The 17,791-nt window shown below is 34.7% G+C and overlaps 1 long non-coding RNA gene across 1 annotated transcript; it reads left to right on the forward strand.

Moving 5' to 3' along the window:
• Positions 1–13,232: 13,232 nt before the first annotated feature.
• On the forward strand, positions 13,233–17,581 carry LOC139781892 (uncharacterized). The gene is made up of 2 exons (XR_011720723.1): positions 13,233–16,561; positions 16,692–17,581. It is a non-coding gene; the product is annotated as an uncharacterized lncRNA (long non-coding RNA).
• Positions 17,582–17,791: the final 210 nt, after the last annotated feature.

A 17,791-nucleotide genomic window follows, 5' to 3' on the forward strand; every position in this document is an offset into this window, starting at 1 on the left:
AAAAATTGCGAAAAATCACGTTAACGAGTGCGAGAAAATTCGGAAAAATTTTTTCTGACCTGGATCAAGTGTGTTTCTTTTGTATTTTGACGCGCTGAATCCGAATCTGAAGTCCGTTTAGGAGCCCAAACACCCTCAAAATTTCGAGTAAATCGCAAAAAATAGCTAAAAATGGCGAAAAAATCACGTTAACGAGTGCGAGAAAAAATTCGGAAAAATTTATTCTGACCTGGATCAAGTGTGTTTCTTTTGTATTTTAATGCGCTGATTCCGAATCTGAAGTCTGTTGAGCTCCATTACTAAAAAAATTTGGCAAAATCACAAATTAAAAAAAAATGAAATCGTGAATAGTAAAAAATCCAGAAAAAAAATGTCATGGATATGATTACTTCAGAACAAATTGTACGGAATCAGGTTTACTTTGATGTTCTTCTTATACTGTTTTTCTCCTGTAGCGAACTCTTTTCTCTTCGAATGACCTATGCAGTGGGTTTCTCTTTCTCTTCCTCCCATCTGATTCGTTTCTCTCTTTAGTGTCCAACAGTAATCTGCCATCATGTTGATATCCCATCTTCCTTGGTATTGAAATTCCATTTCACGTATATCTTGATGGAATCGTTCTCCTTGTTCTTCACTGTAGTCTCCAAGGTTTTCAGGAAAGTAGTTAAGATAAGAATGTAGGAAGTGCAATTTGAGATTCATCAAGCAACCTAACTTTTTAAAATTTTTCAACAACTCTTCAACCAAAATCTGGTAATCCTCACTCCTCTCATTTCCTAAAAAGTTCTGAGACACATTCCTGAAACTTTGCGACGCTGCTTTTTCAGTGTCATTCATCTGTGTAATGAAATTTTCGTCTCGAAAAAGAGTTCGAATTTGAGGACCATCAAAGATACCCTCTTTCAATTTCGCATCACTTATCGCGGGAAACTTCTTTCCTAAGTATTGAAAACAGTCACTATCTTTATTCAAAGCTTTGACAAACTGCTTCATGAGACCAAGCTTGATATGAAGAGGTGGTAGCAGAATTTTCGAAGGATCAATCAATTGTCTGCGTTTAATGTTCTTTGATCCTGGATGAAACTTCGTTCTCTTTGGCCATTCTTTCTGAATATAGTGATTTATCCTATCCCTACTATCCCATAAACATAAGAAGCAGGGATTTTTTGTGAAACCTGATTGTTGGCCTAGGATCATAGTTAAAATTTTCAGATCACCGCAAACTTTCCATTGATGTTCCAAATACTTTATTTTCTCCAATACTATCTGCAAATTCTCGTAAGTCTCTTTGAGCTTCGTTGAGTGACCTATTGGAATAGATGTACCAGTGATTGCTTGTACCTGTAACCAGGGCACCTCCACGTGGTGACGGTGGGCAACAGATACACCTGGCAGAGTCCCTGGGTTAACGGCGTGCATGCCGTCATGGCAGGTACAACTATGATCCTAGGCCAACAATCAGGTTTCACAAAAAATCCCTGCTTCTTATGTTTATGGGATAGTAGGGACAGGATAAATCACTATATTCAGAAAGAATGGCCAAAGAGAACGGAGTTTCATCCAGGATCAAGGAACATTAAACGCAGACCATTGATTGATTCTTCGAAAATTCTGCTACCACCTCTTCATATCAAGCTTGGTCTCATGAAGCAGTTTGTCAAAGCTTTGAATAAAGATAGTCACTGTTTTCAATACTTAGGAAAGAAGTTTCCCGCGATAAGTGATGCGAAATTGAAAAAGGGTACCTTTGATGGTCCTCAAATTCGAACTCTTTTTCGAGACGAAAATTTCATTACACAGATGAATGACACTGAAAAAGCAGCGTCGCAAAGTTTCAGGAATGTATCTCAGAACTTTTTAGGAAATGAGAGGAGTGAGGATTACCAGATTTTGGTTGAAGAGTTGTTGAAAAATTTTAAAAAGTTAGGTTGCTTGATGAATCTCAAATTGCACTTCCTACATTCTCATCTTAACTACCTTCCTGAAAACCTTGGAGACTACAGTGAAGAACAAGGAGAACGATTCCATCAAGATATACGTGAAATGGAATTTCGATACCAAGGAAGATGGGATATCAACATGATGGCAGATTACTCTTAGACACTAAAGAGAGAAACGAATCAGAATGGGAAGAAGAGAAAGAGAAACCCACTGCATAGGTCATTCGAAGAGAAAAGAGTTCGCTACAGGAGAAAAACAGTATAAGAAGAACATCAAAGTAAACCTGATTTCGTACAATTTGTTCTGAAGTAATTTATATCCATGACATTTTTTTCTGGATTTTTTACTATTCACGATTTTCATTTTTTTTTAATTTGTGATTTTGCCAAATTTTTTTAGTAATGGAGCTCAACAAACTTCAGATTCGGAATCAGCGCATTAAAATACAAAAGAAACACACTTGATCCAGGTCAGAATAAATTTTTCCGAATTTTCTCGATCTCGTTAACGTGATTTTTCGCCATTTTTAGCTATTTTTTGCGATTTACTCGAAATTTTGAGGGTGTTTGGGCTAAACGGACTTCAGATTCGGATTCAGCGCGTCAAAATACATAAAGATAGGTGGGTCTGGTCAAAAGAACAGACCACTTTTTTTATTTTGTGTGCCTGTGTAATTTATAAAAAAGACTTCTTTCGTCAAGTTTACTTAATCTAAAATATTGGTGCAACTGAGCTATAATATTAAAGCACAATAAGATTCCAGCTTATTGACAAGTTATCGATTTTCTAGAAAATTTGAAGTTATTTTATATAACAAGGAGAAGGCAAGTTATTTGTAAATTATATTTAGTAATGGTAGATCTATCAATATTATTTTAATAAATTTTAAACTCCACCAGTATCTCGAAATACTAAGGGAACTCCAACAAAATCTATGTACCAATGTCAGGATGTGTATGGATATCAGGATTTAGTGCAAACTGTATATCTCTTAAACTTGGCGACATAGAAAAAAATGTTTCAGATAAAAGTTTATGGTTTAAGGATAGGATATGATTGCGTTAATGGTTTAACCTGTTTTAAATGAAATTATATGATTCCTTTACATAATTATGTAAAATTATATACATAATTATGTAAAAAATATGAAATTGCATATTGCACAACTTTTTAAATAGCAACTATGTATTTTCTTTTTATCAATTAATTAATAAATGGTACGAAAAGTATTAAGGTACAAAGGTACAAAAAAATGTGTGAATACTTTACAAAATTTTTACGATTTTATATAAAAATGCTAGAATAAAATATAAAGTATCTCATAAACTATTGACTTTTAATCATTTTACCTGAACACTTTTATATGCAGAATAACTAGAGAAATCGTATTAATACGATTTTCTATACGATTCTCTATTAATACGATAATTTCGTAAAGTATTAACACATTTTTTTATATCTTTGTACGTTTATACCTTAATACTTTTCGTACCTTTTATTAACTAATTGATAAAATAAAAATACATAGTTGCTATTTAAAAAGTTATGCAACATACGATTTCATATATTTTTTTAACAATTACATATTTTCTTTACACCTTCTTATTTTATGCATAAAAGTATTACGATCATTAAAATATGAATAGTTTATGAGATATTTTACATTTTATATTTATAAAATATGCTACAATAAAGTATCTATAAAATATCTGGTAAATTATTAATTTTTGGACAACTACACGGTAATTATGCATATTAAGACCCCACTCGCCAATGACCTTGACATATGTTGTCAAGGTCATGACCCTGAGTAACCTTGACCTTGAAAAAGTGGCGGTCACGATCCGTTCAAAAGTTACGAAACATTAAAGTTCTCGCTTTGCAAAATTAGTTGTATATCGCCACAAATATTCACACAGATGATCGACTAACTCATCTTGTTTAATACCATCTCTACTTAAACGAGCTCGTAAAGCACGCTACGAACTCATATGACAACTCGTTTCGTGTGGAAAGTATATGCGTGGAGGCAGTAGGTTCCGCCCCCTGCGGTCACATGGGTTCGTGGCGTGCTTTACGAGCTCGTTTATTGTATATCGCCACAAATATTCACACAGATGATCGACTAACTTATCTTGTTTAATACCACCTCTACTTAAACGAGCTCGTAAAGCACGCCACGAACCCATGTGACAACTCGTTTCGCGTGGAAAGTATATGCGTGGAGGCAGTAGGTTCCGCCCCTCTGCGGTCAATAATACAATAAACGTCACCATGTGACGGGATTAAGTATCTTACAAGTACGTTCGAATCTGTTGGCGTAGTTTTGAACTCTCTATAATTACTTCGAAAAATAAAAACAGTACGCTCAAGTACACTCAAATCTGGACGATGGGTTCGAACTCTCTAAGGGTCACTTCGACCAACGCCGATTAACTTTAATCGACGATTAACTCAATCAGCAGTGTCGCCAACAGCAAGATATTTGTCGTTGTGTATGTCGTTCTTAAGGGTCGGCAGGAGACACGGTGGAGACCTCTGTCGGGTTGGCTTAGCTGCGACTCGCTGCGAGTCCGTATTTTATTTATTATAAATTTTTAAGAGCAAAAATGCAAAATCGGGCTCTGTAGCGGACTGCATTATTATATAAAGAGTATATGAAAAAAAAATTCACGAATCTATGTAACTTATTTTATGAGAAATCTTGTTATTACGAATTACGTATTCGTAATAACAAGATTTCTCATAAAATAAGTTACATAGATTCGTGAATTTTTTTTTATATACTCTTTATATAATAATGCAGTCCGCTACAGAGCCCGATTTTGCATTTTTGCTCTTAAAAATTTATAATAAATAAAATACGGAGTTAAAGTGCAGTTTAACGTGCACTTAGTGCATAAAGTGCACCTGAGTGCACCTGAGTTTGCCTGGGTCTCCTGCCGACCCTTAACCAATCTTTTCAAAATAATATACTACTTTTCTTTAATTTGAATAAAGCTGTTTCGATTTTTATTTAAAATATCTATCTCGAAAACGTGTTTATGTAACATGGATAGAATTATTAATTTTTTATTATTTGATGATGAATACGAGGGTTATGATCTTCCAATAAGAAGATCAATTTCGAATTCCAGTGATATATATGACACATAATTTACTGCCATTTGATTGGTAGTGAAGTATGCATGTGCTTTATAATTTTCACACTACTGTGTCTCTTTATTTTAATTGACAAAAACCACGTATAATCAAGCCACGTATAAATTATTTAGAAATTTTTGATGATTATATATAATATAATAAACAAGACAAAATAAATTTATTATAAAAAAGTAAAACGTTAAAAAATTTTATACATACTATGGGAATACATATATGTATTCTGTCAGTTTATTTTAATTTATTTTAATCAATATTCTCTCAGTTCTGTGAATAGTATATTATATATTATAACAACACAAATGTCGATACAAATTAGATTATTAACACACACAGACATATGTATATAATTAAATAGATAAATAAATAAATAAATATATGGGGCATTCTTTCTCAACGAGAGACCCCCCGCCCCCAAAGTTGGTTTTGACGTAAAGAGTTCTAATATGGCTTAAAATTTAGGTAATTATATCTACTTTTAAATGCAAAGTGGCAAAATAAAAAATTCAAGATGGCCGATCCAATATGGCGGACAATGTACATAAAATTGCTTAAATTCGCTTGAAACTCGTTACTCGGGGGTTTTTGGTGTCGCTGAACACGAATCTGACATTAGATTTTCAAAATTTAAAATGGCGGATCCAATATGGTGGACGATTTTTTAAAATTATATCGAATTCACATGAAAATTTTTACACGGGGGTTTTAAGGTGATTGAATAGAAATGTGACATAAGATATTCAAAATTGAAACAAAGGCGGATCCAACACAATGTTCCCAAAGCATAATAAATAGCAAGACAAGTTTTCAGTCCAATAAGCAAAGGCAAAGCAATATGAAAGTTCAGCCAGTGAAGGCAAGACTAGTTAAGGTTCCAACTAGTAAAAGTAAGACACGTTGCTGGTCCAACCAGCAAAGTAATGACTAGTTAAGGGCTCAATCAGTAAAGGCAAGACAATACCATAATCCAACCAGCAAAGGTAAGACTACTGAAGTTCAATCCTGTAAAAGTAAGAGTAGTCGGTTGTCCAACCAGAGAAGGCAAGATGATGATTAACTCTAAAGCACAAGTCAAAATGACAATAACTATTTTAATATCAAAGTTAATAGGTCAAAACATTAAAAAAAAAATTATTATAAAAAAAATTATTATAAAAAAATTATTATAAAAATAATGCGTAAAATAAATATGCTAAACTATGTTATTGTCTTGCCTTTGCTGGTTGGACCAGCAACGTGTCTTACTTTTACTAGTTGAAACCTTAACTAGTCTTGCCTTCACTGCCTGAACTTTCATATTGCTTTGCCTTTGCTTATTGGACTGAAAACTTGTCTTGCTATTTATTATGCTTTGGGAACATTGTGTTGGATCCGCCTTTGTTTCAATTTTGAATATCTTATGTCACATTTCTATTCAATCACCTTAAAACCCCCGTGTAAAAATTTTTATGTGAATTCGATATAATTTTAAAAAATCGTCCACCATATTGGATCCGCCATTTTGAATTTTGAAAATCTAATGTCAGATTCGTGTTCAGCGACACCAAAAACCCCCGAGTAACGAGTTTCAAGCGAATTTAAGCAATTTTATGTACATTGTCCGCCATATTGGATCGGCCATCTTGAATTTTTTATTTTGCCACTTTGCATTTAAAAGTAGATATAATTACCTAAATTTTAAGCCATATTAGAACTCTTTACGTCAAAACCAACTTTGGGGGCGGGGGGTCTCTCGTTGAGAAAGAATGCCCCATATACAGGGTGTCACTGAATGTTTGGTACTTTTCTCATATTTAGATAGAGCGAGCCAAACTGAGTCGAAAAGTCATGTACCATTTTGCAATTTTCGCGATAGTTGATGAGTTATTAATGATTAAAAATCGCCGTATTGGCCCGCCCACCGCCAAATCCAAGCGCGCGGTGAGATGCGGCCGCCCCGCGGTCGGCGTGCGGGCAGTTGTTTACTACAAGCGGCGATGATGACACGGCGCGACGCACGAGCGGCGCGTAACGCCGGGCCCCCGTCCTGAGCGATGATAGTTTCTCGCCTTTTTTAAACAGAAATAAAATTTTCTAACATAGAAAAATTTTTTGTGCGTACGTATGTACATACGTGTGTACATGCATACACACAGGAACATATCAATTGTACTGCTTAAAAAAGCGATTACTCAATTTACTTTTTTTCTTTTAGTAAGTAACGGTTGTCTTTAAGAAAGAATATTTTCTTGATGATAGTCTTAAAATGTACAAATTTTAGAAAGAGTCTTTATCATGTACTCGAAAGAAGAATTTATACTCCTTCAAAGAACATAATAAAATTTTATCAAAGAAAAGTCAAAATAATAAATAAAGTAATATGAGGACCCTCGAGATTAAAATAGGAGAAGTCAAGGCTATGAGGGTCAGACGCAGATCACAGTGCGTAATATCAGAAATAACTGATTTATTCGTCGTTTTGATACATTACATCGATCCGTACGTTTCGGCTCAGTTTTGAGCCATCTTCAGCGGTAGTTACAGAAATTAAGTTACACGTTCTCCGTACCGTATGGTGAGTATACTGATTCAAAGTATCAGAAAAATAGACCAATTGATCCATATCTGTAAATTTGTTCAATTAATGTTGAGATATTAAAAAGATCCCTTAGGAAACTCACCATTCGGTCTGAAAAACGTGGAATACAGAGCCATATACATAATGAATACTCTCTGCGAGAAGACTTGACGATCTTATCGACACGACACATGCACAGCAATGATATGAAAGGTCTTGCAAGAAGAGGCATGTCGTAGGTCAACACACCGGCGAGGATTATAACAAAGCACGATTTGACACCGTCTCAAAATGACACGGATTTTTTGCATCATGCATATGTCACGGTTTTGAGCAAATTGTAATCCATGCTCATGAACTTTGGTCGTTGGCAAATCGGGGTTTTACTATTGGTACATGTAATATTGTGACGGTGTCAAATCGTGCTTTGTTATAATCCTCGCCGGTGTGTTGACCTACGACATGCCTCATCTTGCAAGACCTTTCATATCATTGTGTGTCGTGTCGACAAGATCGTCAAGTCTTCTCGCAGAGAGTATTCATTATGTAAATGGCTCTGTATTCCACGTTTTTCAGACCGAATGGTGAGTTTTCTAAGGGATCTTTTTAATATCTCAATATTAATTGAACAAATTTAAAGATATGGATCAATTGGTCAATGTTTCTGATACTTTGAATCAGTAAACTACTCACCATACGGTACGGAGAACGTGTAACTTAACTTATTCTGTAACTACTGCTGAAGATGGCTCAAAGCTGAGCCGAAACGTACGGATCGATGTAATGTATCAAAACAACGAATAAATCAGTTATTTCTGATATTACGCACTGTGATCTGCGTCTGACCCTCATAGCCTTGACTTCTCCTATCAAAATAATTAGCAAATCGAATTTTTGTTTTAATTTTATATTCTTAACTGAAGAACTGAATAATTAGAATTTAGAATATTATTTATTTTAAGTAATATTATCAAGAAAACATTTTTTGTAAAGATCATCGTTACTTAAAAGAAGAGAAAACTGAGTAATTGGTTTTCTTAGCACTAGAATGATATTTTTTTGCGTGTGCGTATACGGCATGCCATTTTACTATTTAATACCATCATAAAAATTCTACCAAATTAAATTGATACTCAAAGAAAAGAAATTATTATTGTGTCTAGACATACTTATAATTTATCGAATTATTGTTAAGCTATAATTGAAAATGCAGAATTACAATTATGTCTAGACAAAATATTAATTCTGAATTTATTTTACGTTATGACATAAAAAATTTTCGGGAATTAAAATTATGTACATAATTGTAATTCCCGAATTTTACTTATGTACGGAATTTAAATACTTGAATTTCTATTATGTACACAATTGTAATTCTGGAATTACTTTTTTTCTTTTGGTAAGTAACGGGGTTCTTTAAGAAAGAATATTTTCTTGATAATAATCTTAAAATGTATTCATCACAAATAGAAAAAGTCTTTATCATGTACTGGAAAAAAGAATTTATACTCCTTCAAAGAACATTATAAAATTTTATCAAAGAAAAGTCAAAATAATAATAAGCAAATCGAATTTTTGTTTTATCTTTATAATCTTAATTGAAGAATTAAACAATTTGAATTCAGAATATTACTTGTTTTAAGTAAAGAGAGTAAACAGTTACTTAAAAAAAGAGAACTAAAATAGAGAAATTGGTTTTCTTAGCACTAGAATAATATTTTTTGCGTGTGAATTTTGCGGACATAAATAGCAATCGCGATATAAGATCGCGAGCCAAAAAATAATTATTTTTTCTTTCTGTGGCAAGAAAATGATAGAGCGCTATCATTTCCACACACTACCTTGCGGCAGATAGCATGGTGTATTTTTTTAAGTGGTATTCTTAGTAGGTCTAATCCACTTTGTATTAAAATATTCTCATATTTTAATGAAAGAACTGTTCGAAGTGCCTTCCTCGTTCTCGTATACAGAGTTCGGCCCTTCGATTAATATTGCGCGTCGCGCGGTGCGCCATTTCCGGCGTGATGGTATCGAAAGCTGCGAGAATTTCTTCTCGTACCTCAGTTTCTGTACCACCACGCCGGTGTACTCGACTAAATCTTTCATGTAACCCCAAACGAAATAGTCGAGCACGTTAATATCCGGCGACCGCGCCGGCCAAATGATTGTGCCACTTCGACCCATCCATCTGTCCAGATATCGCGCGTCTAAAACATTTCGCGCCTGTCGCGAAAAATGCGCATTTTCCAGTACGATGGGGCTCCTGCGGATTTTTCGCGAAAGGCGCGAAATGTTTTAGACGCGCGATATCCAGACAGATGGATGGGTCGAGGTGGCCTAATCATTTGGAAAAAGGCACTTCAAACAGTTCTTGCATTAAAATATGAGAATATTTTAATGCAAAGTGGATTAGACCTACTGGGGGTACCATTGCACTTAAAAAAATGCGCCATGCTATCTGCCGCAAGGTGGTGTGTGGAAATAATAGCGCTCTATCATTTTCTTGCCACAGAAAGAAAAAATAATTATTTTTTTTTCTCTTCCTTTTTTTAAGCATAACATAAAATAAATTCGGAATTAATATTTTGTCTAGACATAATTTTAATTCTGCATTTTCAATTATAGCTTATTAATAATTCGATGAATTATAAGTATGTCTAGACATAATAATAATTTTTTTTCTTTGAGTATCAATTTAATTTGGTAGAATTTTTATGATGGTATTAAATAGCAAAACGGCGTGCCGTATACGCACACGCAAAAAATTATCATTCTAGTGCTAAGAAAACCAATTACTCAGTTTTCTCTTCTTTTAAGTAACGATGATCTTTACAAAGAATGTTTTCTTGATAATATTACTTAAAATAAATAATATTCTAAATTCTAATTATTCAGTTCTTCAGTTAAGCATATAAAATTAAAACAAAAATTTGATTTGCTAATTATTTTGATAGGAGAAGTCAAGGCTATGAGGGTCAGACGCAGATCACAGTGCGTAATATCAGAAATAACTGATTTATTCGTCGTTTTGATACATTACATCGATCCGTACGTTTCGGCTCAGCTTTGAGCCATCTTCAGCGGTAGTTACAGAAGTTAAGTTACACGTTCTCCGTACCGTATGGTGAGTAGTTTACTGATTCAAAGTATCAGAAACATTGACCAATTGATCCATATCTTTAAATTTGTTCAATTAATATTGAGATATTAAAAAGATCCCTTAGAAAACTCACCATTCGGTCTGAAAAACGTGGAATACAGAGCCATTTACATAATGAATACTCTCTGCGAGAAGACTTGACGATCTTGTCGACACGACACACAATGATATGAAAGGTCTTGCAAGAAGAGGCATGTCGTAGGTCAACACACCGGCGAGGATTATAACAAAGCACGATTTGACACCGTCACAATATTACATGTACCAATAGTAAAACCCCGATTTGCCAACGACCAAAGTTCATGAGCATGGATTACAATTTGCTCAAAACCGTGACATATGCATGATGCAAAAAATCCGTGTCATTTTGAGACGGTGTCAAATCGTGCTTTGTTATAATCCTCGCCGGTGTGTTGACCTACGACATGCCTCTTCTTGCAAGACCTTTCATATCATTGCTGTGCATGTGTCGTGTCGATAAGATCGTCAAGTCTTCTCGCAGAGAGTATTTATTATGTACATGGCTCTGTATTCCACGTTTTTCAGACCGAATGGTGAGTTTCCTAAGGGATCTTTTTAATATCTCAACATTAATTGAACAAATTTACAGGTATGGATCAATTGGTCTATTTTTCTGATACTTTGAATCAGTATACTCACCATACGGTACGGAGAACGTGTAACTTAATTTCTGTAACTGCCGCTGAAGATGGCTCAAAACTGAGCCGAAACGTACGGATCGATGTAATGTATCAAAACGACGAATAAATCAGTTATTTCTGATATTACGCACTGTGATCTGCCTCTGACCCTCATAGCCTTGACTTCTCCTATTTTAATCTCGAGGGTCCTCATATTACTTTATTTATTATTTTGACTTTTCTTTCATAAAATTTTATTATGTTCTTTGAAGGAGTATAAATCCTTCTTTCGAGTACATGATAAAGACTTTTTCTAAAATTTGTACATTTTAAGACTATTATCAAGAAAATATTCTTTCTTAAAGACAACCGTTACTTACTAAAAGAAAAAAAGTAAATTGAGTAATCGCTTTTTTAAGCAGTACAATTGATATTTCCCTGTGTATGCATGTACACACGTATGTACATACGTACGCATAAAAAATTTTTCTATGTTAGAAAATTTTATTTCTATTTAAAAAAGGCGAGAAACTATCATCGCTCAGGACGGGGGCCCGGCGTTACGCGCCGCTCGTGCGTAATCATCGCCGCTTGTAGAAAACAACTGCCCGCGCGCCGACCGCGGGGCGGCCGCATCTCGCCGCGCGCTTGGATATGGCGGTGGACCGGGCTAATACGGCGATTTTTAATCATTAATAACTCATCAACTATTGCGAAAATTGCAAAATGGTACATGACTTTTCGACTCAGTTTGGCTCGCTCTATCTAAATATGAGAAAAGTACCAAACATTCAGTGACACCCTGTATATATATATATATATATATATATATATATATATATATATATATATATATATTTATGGAGGGGTAATTATCGGGTCCATTTCGGGGGTCTAGGAGTTAATATGGGGACATTTGGCACATTTGAGGTCCGGACCCGGTATTGTTCTAGATGAAAGGGATGATGTAGGTACCGGTCCCTATAATTCGCTCTATATTCAACGGATGATATCGGGACCTGGTTTTCCAGGATTCAGCGGTTGATATGAGGACCGAATTCACTCGCGATTATTAGAACTAAATGCTAAATATAATGATAAATATTGAGTCTATCTAATATACCGTAACGCTAATAATGCGAGGGAAATGTTAGAGAGATCAACACACTTCTATCGTATATCTATAAAATCTTCCCAACCATTTTCTGCGATGTAAGGTTCCATCTGAGGACCGCAAACAAAGAGCTACAGGAATTTTTTGGGACCATACTGCAAAAATATAATTATTGACTTATATTTATAGAAAGAATTGTAATGTAGATTTCTTTTATTGGTTATACATCATTTAATTTGTCTTAGTAAACGATGTTGTCAGAATCATTGTATCAAATATAAATTAAAAAACGTTCTTGCCACGGAGGCAGGTCGTACTTGTGTTCTGTCGAAAATATATACGTACGAAAGTATAAACTACTGATAGCAACTAAATGATGTAATCACCGTTTTAATCAGGTTGAAACAATTTTATGTATAATGACGGTCCTCTTTATCATGACTTAAATGACGGTACCCATAATATCTTTTATAAAACAGAAAAGCTCCCACTATATACTAACTCAACCCAAGTGACATATATTTTTCAAAAAATGTATAAAATTTTTAAATTGTGCCGCAAATCAGAAAAACATTTGATTAATAATAAAAATATTATTATGAAAAAAGATATCAATAACAAATAAAAAATTGTCATTACTAATAAGAGATGGTTAAATATCTTGCTAATAAATTAAAACTGATGAATTAATTAAGATGTAATATAATAAGAGAAAATTCTTACATAACAGCGCTTTTTGCATTAAATTTTCTTCGCAATCAAATTTTTTAAAAATTAAATTGCATAATTTTTTATCGGGTTTTCTAACTCCAATTAAATATATCACATATTACTTGAGTTAGGTAACGCATTTTTGTAACATTATTTTTTTATAATTCAGATCCAAGTCATCGATTGAGCCTACTCAAAACTTGATTGCTTCAGCCATTATTGAAATCCGATAATCTCAAGTAAACGCAACTAACGGCTCAAGTAAAGACTCGGAGGTCTCGCACTGCGTCGCGCTACGCATGCACTTGGTGTGAGACACTACCGTATACCGTATCTCTTGATTTGCAACGATCAGACTTTACAAGTGTTTGCTTTAGGCACAGAATAACATCCCAACTGCATGGTCCCAAGAAATACCGTTAGTACTCCATAATCGGTCCTCTTATGTACCCTTACAGGAAACAATATTGTCTTTTAATTACTACGTAAACAGAAGAAGTTTTTCAATTTTTGTCGATTACCGTCGATTCCAATTTACCAGCGTAAATACATTTACGAACTGGCTGACACCGAGTAATCGTGCTAATATTATTTCCAGTTAGAACTCCGGAATCACCCTTACAACACAGTACCTGATACCGACAACTACCGTTACAATGCAGAATTAAAAAAAAAAGTTTACAGATAAACCATAAGTATTCCCATTCGCGATACAAATTTTGATGGGACATACGCTATTATATGGGAATATGTATTTGCCAAAATTCGGACACTGACTAATTTTGAAAAGATTGTTCCCATCTGCGGTCTCAGTAAATACCCTTACAACACATAGTACCCATAAGTACCGTTACAATAAATAATCGAAAATTAAAATATCATTGATAACTGGCCATAATGTTATATTTTTTAAAAAATTGACGCATATCGTAACGCTATTATTTGCGGATTTACATTTAGCGACACGCGCAAACGTTGGCATTCCTATTAAAAATTATGATATCAGGATTTAATCTTATAACTCAGTAAGCCTACATCCCTAAGTATTGCTACAATGCGAAACGAAAAATTAATATCTACTGATAAACTATGAGGAGAACGATTTCTGTTATAAAGACGTTGAGATCATACGCAATCTGTAAAAAGAAAAAATAAAATAGCACTCTGTTAACATCTCAATGTAGGACAGCATTGAAGCAAATTCTAATTGAATATAATAATATATAATTATTTGATGACTCTCTAATAATTTTGACTCTACTTAACTTGATATATTGGGGGAGAGAAATCTACTGTAACAAATGACACCAACTTTTACATTAAAGAGGACGCAAATTCGAGTCAAAACGTCAGTAAGTACGTAATTTTGTGTAATTATTGTTGAACAATATATTAATTGCACAACAACAACCGCGTCGACTCTCAACGGCAGTCTTATTTTCTTTCTTATTTATTAGTACAGAGCCTCAGGTTAACTTTAAATATCAAAGAATGGCGAGTATAAATCAAGTAATCACTATTTACAACGTTGAGGCTTTATTAACAATTGCTTTGACCATAGAATAATATTTTAACCGAATGGTCCCAAGAAGTACCGCTTGTCGTCTGAAAGCGATCCTCGTATATACCTTTACAAGAAACAATATTGTCTTTTAATTAGTACGTAAACTGAAGAAATTTTCAATTTTTATCGATTACTGTCGATTCCAATTTACCAGCGCAGACACATTTACAAGCCGGCTGACACCGAGTAATCGTGCTAACATTATTTCTAGTTAGGATCCCGGAATCACCCTTACAACACAGTACTTGATACCGAAAACTACCGTTACAATGCAGAATAAAAAAGGAAAGTTTACAGATAAACCATAAGCATTCCCATTCGCGATACAAATTCTGATGGGACATACGCTATTATGTGGGAATATGTATTTGCCAAAATTCGGACACTGACTAATTTTGAAAAAAATTGTTCCCATCTGCGGTCTCAATAAATACCCTTACAACACATAGTACCGATAAGTACCGTTACAATGAATAATCGAAAATTAAAATATCATTGATAACTAGCCATAGTGTTATATTTCTTTAAAAATCGACACATATTATTTGCAAATTTACATTTAGCGATACGCGCAAACATTGGCATTCCTATTAAAAATTATGATCCCAGGAATCACTCTTATAACTCAGTAAATCTACATCCCTAAGTACTGTTACAATGCGAAACGAAAAATTAATATCTACTAATAAACTATACATAGAACAATTTTTCTGTTATAAAGACGTTGAGGTCATACGCAATCTATAAGAAGAAAAAAGAAAATAGCACCCTGTTAGCATCCCAATGTAGGACAGCATTACAGCAAATTTTATTGTTAACTGTTGCCAAGACCATTAACGATTCTGTGACATCGATATCATTGTTTACAAAAATTGAGTAGAAAAAAAGAACCATTCACACGAGATTCAACTTCTTTCTATTACGTGTAAGTGACGGGAAAAATTAACGGAGCCGGCCGGGACTCGAACTCAAGACCCTTCGTTCACACGTGTAGTACTTAAGCCGGGATTACGATGAACTTAACGTAACGGGACGCGACGGGACGCGAAGTAACGTAAAACCTAAACACATTGTTTTTATATGCGGCTGATTACGATCGACTTTACGTAACGTGACGTGAAGTATCAGAACTCAACGCGACTGAAAGCTTGCCAATGTCAAGCTTCACGTCGCGTTTCGTCGAATCGGGCTGTTCACGTGACTCTTTCAACCAATCAACGTTCTCGACTCTCGACTGTCGACGCGCGGCTGCATTCAAGTTCAAGTGTGACATTTGACATTGTGTTGCGCATTCGGAAATAGCGGAGCAATATTTAATATTGAATATGTCGATCAACGACACTTTATTAGTAGAGTGTGTGCGGGCGCATCCCGAAATATATGATAAGGCACATGCAGGATTCAAGAATGCCGGAATAAAAGACTCTGCATGGAAGAGTGTGGCCGAAACAGTGAATGGTAAGTTGTTGCAGTTATGTTGCATTTTTCTTGATTGGAAACAGTTTATATATGTTTCCTATATCTTTTGTGTCATGATTTTAGCATCGGTCACAGATTGTACGGCCAGGTGGCATACTCTTCGTGAGAGGTTCGCGAAGGAGAAGCGTATTCTTGAGCAGGAGGGGAGGTCTGGAGCAGCGGCCTCAACCCGTCCAGAATGGCCCCTATACATTGTCATGTCGTTTCTGACACCTCACATTAGGAAAAGAAAGTAAGTTTAGTATATGGTGATTTGTGAATTCCCGGGAAAAAAGATTATATATAATTATATATAATCTTTTTTTCTCGGGTTATTCTACGTATTTTCGAGTAATTGGGTAATTTTTTTATTTCCGGTGCAGATCTGTGAATAATTTCCCACCAAAGGCGTCGGTGTCCGCAGCCACATCTTCACCAACTTTGTCGCCAACAGATGAAGAGCTGTCGCTTCCGCCGTCATTGGCATCTTCAGGCAGCATAGAAACAATATTGAGCGAGCAGACTGGATGATGTTAGTGCTCCATTCAGAGTGATTGCTACCTGCTCTCCTCTCTCGTCACCTTCACCTGGGTGTAGCTCATCATTAGCTGCTGCAAGTTTGCCCTACTTAGGACCTACAGGTCGGTGCAAGAAGTCAAAGGTGGACGAAACGGCTGAAATGTTCAAAGAGACTCTCGTCAATCTGAACAAATCCATGGCTACATCTAATACTGCTGCTCCATCACTACCACCTTTAATTGACATTAATGATCCAGATATCTTGATCGGCAAAAGTGTTGAATCTTGCCTCAAGAGTCTAACAAACATGGGTTTGAAACTGAAGTACAGGAGGAAATTTAGGTCTGTCATTCAAGATTGTGAAGAGGAAGCTGAAGATTTGAAAGTAGTGCCACAAACGATAACGACGTGAAACGTATATAATTCCGTTCGTCACGACGGCGTTATCGACGAAAAACTTTCCGTTTGTTAAACATTTGTTAGTTAATTGTTTGATAATGTTGGTTTTTTTATAACACGTATTCTGTGCAACAAAAGCCAAATGCGAAGAATTTACTTCGATGTGTAATGTGTGTTTTTGCAATTTTTTCTATCTTAATTAGCAGTCTAAAAATACAACTTTACCTTCCCTTTATACATAATTCTAATATTCTACAATACAAATGATATGTTTCTTTCAATTAAGTTAATTAGCATACTGTTTATTATCACATAAAGTTTGAAATAAAGGCAAATCTTTATTATTATTATATTAGTAGATAATTTATATTATATTAGTAAAGTCTTAGGTAGCGTCGTATCTTGAATCAAAATGAAAATTATATTGTTTAGAGAAATGAAAGATTTCTACACACATAAAAATATCATTCTACAGCCAAGAAAAGTTTTATTTTATTCGTCTTAAGTTATACTTTTCTTCAACAGAGAATATTTTCTTAATAATAGTTTTAAGATGTACTTGGTA

This window comes from Temnothorax nylanderi, unplaced genomic scaffold, assembly GCF_030848795.1.
Source record: "Temnothorax nylanderi isolate EJ_2023f unplaced genomic scaffold, tnyl_v1.0 TNYL_tig0372_pilon, whole genome shotgun sequence".
Lineage (NCBI taxonomy): Eukaryota > Metazoa > Arthropoda > Insecta > Hymenoptera > Formicidae > Temnothorax > Temnothorax nylanderi.